The sequence below is a fragment of the Arachis hypogaea genome, chromosome 19 (assembly GCF_003086295.3).
Source record: "Arachis hypogaea cultivar Tifrunner chromosome 19, arahy.Tifrunner.gnm2.J5K5, whole genome shotgun sequence".
In the NCBI taxonomy this organism is placed as follows: Eukaryota; Viridiplantae; Streptophyta; class Magnoliopsida; order Fabales; family Fabaceae; genus Arachis; species Arachis hypogaea.
The window spans coordinates 89,047,049-89,052,650 of NC_092054.1; positions in this window are offsets into that span (position 1 = coordinate 89,047,049).

Consider the following 5,602-nt stretch of genomic DNA (forward strand, 5'->3'; position numbering starts at 1 on the left):
AGAGCTGTGATTGATGTGGACAGACGAGAATTGATCCTTCAATTAAATAAGGACAACCTTGTGTTTACAACTCAAGGATCTCTCTCTGCACCCATGGAGAGGAAGCAGAAAAAGCTTCTCTCAAAGCAGAGTCAACCAAAGCCCCCACAGTCAAACTCTAAGTTTGGTGTTGGGAGGCCACAACCAAACTCTAAGTTTGGTGTTAAACCCCCATATCCAAACTCTAAGATTGGTGTTGGGAGGTCTCAACAAAGCTCTGCACATCTGTGAGGCTCCATGAGAGCCCACTGTCAAGCTATTGACATTAAAGAAGCGCTTGTTGGGAGGCAACCCAATGTTTATTTATCTAATTCTATTTTTGTTTTTCATGTTTTCTTAGGTTCATGATCATGTGGAGTCACAAAATAAACGAAAAATTTAGAGACAGAATCAAAAACAGCGGAAGAAAAATCACACCCTAGAAGAAGCACCTGTCTGGCGTTCAACGCCAGAACAGAGCATGGTTCTGGCGCTGAACGCCCAAAATGGGCAGTATCTGGGCGCTGAACGCCCAAAATGGGCAGCATCTGGGCGCTGAATGCCAGAATTGCACCCTGGAGAAGAGCTGGCGCTGAACGCCCAGAACAAGCATGGTTCTGGCGTTCAACGCCAGAAATGGGCAACAAATGGGCGTTGAACGCCCAAAATGGGCACCAACCTGGCGCTGAACGCGCAGAGTTGTGTGCAAGGGCACATGCCTAATTTGGTGCAAGGTTGTAAATCCTTGAACACCTCAGGATCTGTGGACCCCACAGGATCCCCACCTACCTCCACTCACTCTCTTCTCTCTTCTCAATCATCCTCTATTCCCAATAAACACTCTTCCCCAAAACCCTTCACCTATCACCTCCATCCCTTCACCACTCACATCCACCCACTCTTCCTCATAAACCTACCCAATAAACTCCACCTACCTTCAAAATTCAAAATCAATTTCCCACCCAAACCCACCCATATGGCCGAACCTTAACCCCCCCTCCCTTCCCTATATAAAGCCTTCCATTCTTCTTCATTTTCACACAACACAACCCTCTCCTTCCCTTCTTGGCCGAAACACACCTTCCCCCTCTTCTCCATATTTTCTTCTTCTTCTTCATCTAATTCTTTTCTTTTCTTGCTCGAGGGCGAGCAATATTCTAAGTTTGGTGTGGTAAAAGCATAAGCTTTTTGTTTTTCCATTACCATTGATGGCACCTAAGACCGGAGAATCCTCTAGAAAAGGGAAAGGGAAGACAAAAGCTTCCACCTCCGAGTCATGGGAGATGGAAAGGTTCATCTCCAAAGCCCATCAAGACCACTTCTATGATGTTGTGGCCAAGAAGAAGGTGATCCCCGAGGTCTCTTTCAAGCTCAAGAGAAATGAGTATCCGGAGATCCGACATGAAATCCAAAGAAGAGGTTGGGAAGTTCTAACAAACCCCATCCAACAAGTCGGCATCTTAATGGTTCAAGAGTTCTATGCCAATGCATGGATCACTAAGAACCATGATCAAAGTAAGAACCCGAATCCAAAGAATTATATTACAATGGTTCGGGGGAAATACTTAGATTTTAGTCCGAAAAATGTGAGGTTGGCGTTTAACTTGCCCATGATGCAAGGAGATGAACGCCCCTACACAAGAAGGGTCAACTTTAATCAAAGGTTGGACCAAGTCCTCATGGACATATGTGTGGAAGGAGCTCAACGGAAGATTGACTCCAAAGGCAAGCCGGTTCAACTAAGAAGATTGGACCTCAAGCCTGTGGCTAGAGGATGGTTGGAGTTCATCCAACGCTCCATCATCCCCACTAGCAACCGATCTGAAGTTACTGTGGATCGAGCCATCATGATCCACAGCATCATGATTGGAGAAGAAGTAGAAGTTCATGAAGTCATCTCCCTTGAACTCTACAAAATAGCCGAAAAGCCCTCTCCTGGGGCAAGGCTAGCTTTTCCTCATCTTATTTGCCATCTATGTTACTCAGCTGGAGCTTTCATTGAAGGAGACATTCACATTGAGGAAGAGAAGCCCATCACTAAGAAAAAGATGGAGCAAGCAAGAGAGCCCATTCATGGAGCTCAAGAGGTGTATGAAGCTCATCACCATGAGATCCCGGAGATGCCTCAAATGCATTTTCCTCCACAAAACTATTGGGAGCAAATCAACACCTCCCTAGGAGAATTAAGTTCCAACATGGGACAATTAAGGGTGGAGCATCAAGAGCACTCCATCATCCTTCATGAAATAAGAGAAGATCAAAAAGCAATGAGGGAGGAGCAACAAAGACAAGGAAGAGACATAGAAGAGCTCAAGGACATCATTGGTTCCTCAAGAAGGAAATGCCACCATCACTAAGGTGGATTCATTCCTTGTTCTTCTTTCTTCTGTTTTTCGTTTTCTATGTTATGTGCTTATCTATGTTTGTGTCTTATTACATGATCATTAGTAGTTAGTAACTATGTCTTAAAGTTATGAAGGTCCTATGAATCCATCACCTCTCTTAAATGAAAAATGTTTTAATTCAAAAGAACAAGAATTACATGAGTTTTGAATTTATCCTTGAACTTAGCTTAATTATATTGATGTGGTGACAATGCTTCTTGTTTTCTGAATGAATGCTTGAACAGTGCATATGTCTTTTGAAGTTGTTGTTTAAGAATGTTAAATATGTTGGCTCTTGAAAGAATGATGACAAGGAGACATGTTATTTGATAATCTGAAAAATCATAAAAATGATTCTTGAAGCAAGAAAAAGCAGCAAAGAACAAAGCTTGCAGAAAAAAAAAATAGGCGAAAAAAAATAAAAAGAAAAAGAAAAAGCAAGCAGAAAAAGCCAAAAGCTCTTAAAACCAAGAGGCAAGAGCAAAAAGCCAATAACCCTTAAAACCAAAAGGCAAGGGCAATTAAAAAGGATCCCAAGGCTTTGAGCATTAGTGGATAGGAGGGCCTAAAGGAATAAAATCCTGGTCTAAGCGGCTAAACCGAGCTGTCCCTAACCATATGCTTGTGGCGTGTAGGTGTCAAGTGAAAACTTGAGACTGAGCGGTTAAAGTCAAGGTCCAAAGCAAAAAAAGAGTGTGCTTAAGAACCCTGGACACCTCTAATTGGGGACTTTAGCAAAGCTGAGTCACAATCTGAAAAGGTTCACCCAATTATGTGTCTGTGGCATTTATGTATCCGGTGGTAATACTGGAAAACAAAGTGCTTAGGGCCACGGCCAAGACGCATAAAGAAGCTGTGTTCAAGAATCATCATACTGAACTAGGAGAGTCAATAACACTATCTGAACTCTGAGTTCCTATAGATGCCAATCATTCTGAATCTCCATGGATAAAGTGAGATGCCAAAATTATTCAAGAGGCAAAAAGCTACAAGTCCCGCTCATCTGATTGGAGCTATGTTTCATTGATAGTTTGGAATTTATAGTATATTCTCTTCTTTTTATCCTATTTGATTTTCAGTTGCTTGGGGACAAGCAACAATTTAAGTTTGGTGTTGTGATGAGCGGATAATTTATACGCTTTTTGGCACTGTTTTTAGTATGTTTTTAGTAGAATCTAGTTACTTTTAGGGATGTTTTCATTAGTTTTTATGTTAAATTCACATTTCTGGACTTTACTATGAGTTTGTGTGTTTTTCTGTGATTTCAGGTATTTTCTGGCTGAAATTGAGGGACTTGAGCAAAAATCAGATTCAGAGGTTGAAGAAGGACTGCTGATGCTGTTGGATTCTGACCTCTCTGCACTCAAAATGGATTTTCTGGAGCTACAGAACTCAAAATGGCACGCTTCCAATTGCGTTGGAAAGTAGACATCCAGGGCTTTCCAAATATATATAATAGTCCATACTTTGCCCAAGTTTAGATGACGCAAACTGGCGTTCAACGCCAGCTCTCTGCCCAATTCTGGCGTCCAGCGCCAGAAACAAGTTGCAAAGTGGAGTTCAACGCCCAAACTGGCACAAAAGCTGGCGTTCAACTCCAAGAATGACCTCTCCACGTGTAGACTTCAAGCTCAGCCCAAGCACACACCAAGTGGGCCCCGGAAGTGGATTTATGCATCAATTACTTACTTCTGTAAACCCTAGTAGCTAGTTTATTATAAATAGGACCTTTTACGATTGTATTAGACATTTTTGGAATCATCTTTGGATTATCTTTTGATCTATTGATCACGTTTGGGGGCTGGCCATTCGGCCATGCCTGGACCTTCAACACTTATGTATTTTCAACGCGTGCCTGACAACCACTTCCGTTCTACATTAGATTGAATGAGTATCTCTTAGACCTCTTAATCAGAATTTTCGTGGTATAAGCTAGATTGATGGCGGCATTCATGAGAGTCTGGAAAGTCTAAACCTTGTCCGTGGTATTTCGAGTAGGACTCTGGGATTGAATGACTGTGACGAACTCCAAACTCGCGAGTGCTGGGCGTAGTGACAGACGCAAAAGGATAGTAAATTCTATTCCAGTATGATCGAGAACCTCCAAGATGATTAGCCATGCAGTGACAGCGCATCGGACCATTTTCACAGAGAGGAATAGGATGCAACCAACGACAAGGGTGATGCCTCCAGACGATTAGCCGTGCTGTGACAGAGCATTTGGACCATTTTCCCGAGAGGATTGAAAGTAGCCATTGGCACCGGTGACATCCTTACATAAAGCCAGCCATAGAAAGGAGTAAGTCGGATTGGATGAAGACAGCAGAAAAGCAGAGGTTCAGAGGAATGAATGCATCTCCATACGCTTATCTGAAATTCTCACCAATGATTTACATAAGTATTTCTATCCTTATTTTAGTATTAATTTCGAAAACTCCATAACTATTTTATATCCGCCTGACTGAGATTTACAAGGTGACCATAGCTTGCTTCATACCAACAATCTCCGTGGGATCGACCCTTACTCACGTAAGGTTTATTACTTAGACGACCCAGTGCACTTGCTGGTTAGTTATGCGAAGTTGTGAAGTGGTGCACGAAATTATGATGTCCAGGCTCGAACAATCCCTGGCAACGTGAGCAACTTGGTACGCGTAATCATGATTACACTTTAGTTATGTAAAATTCATGGCTCTTTCTTTCCCTGGCAATGGCGCCAAGAACATGGTGCCAATACCATGGTTCACAACTTCGATACAACTAACCAGCAAGTGCACTGGGTCGTCCAAGTAATACCTTACGTGAGTAAGGGTCGAATCCCACGGAGATTGTTGGTATGAAGCAAGCTATGGTGACCTTGCAAATCTTAGTCAGGCAGATATAAATTGATAATGATGTTTTCGAATGATAAATAATAGAATAGGGATAGAGGTACTTATGTAATTCATTGGTAGGAATTTCAGATAAGCAAATGGAGATGCTTTTCGTTCCTCTGAACCTCTGCTTTCCTGCTATCTTCATCCAATCAGTCTTACTCCTTTCCATGGCTGGCTTTATGCAAGGGCATCACCGTTGTCAGTGGCTACATCCCCTCCTCTCAGTGAAAAATATGCTCACATGCTCTGTCACAGCACGGCTAATCATCTGTCGGTTCTCGATCATGCTGGAATAGGATTCACCCTCCTTTTGCGTCTGTCACT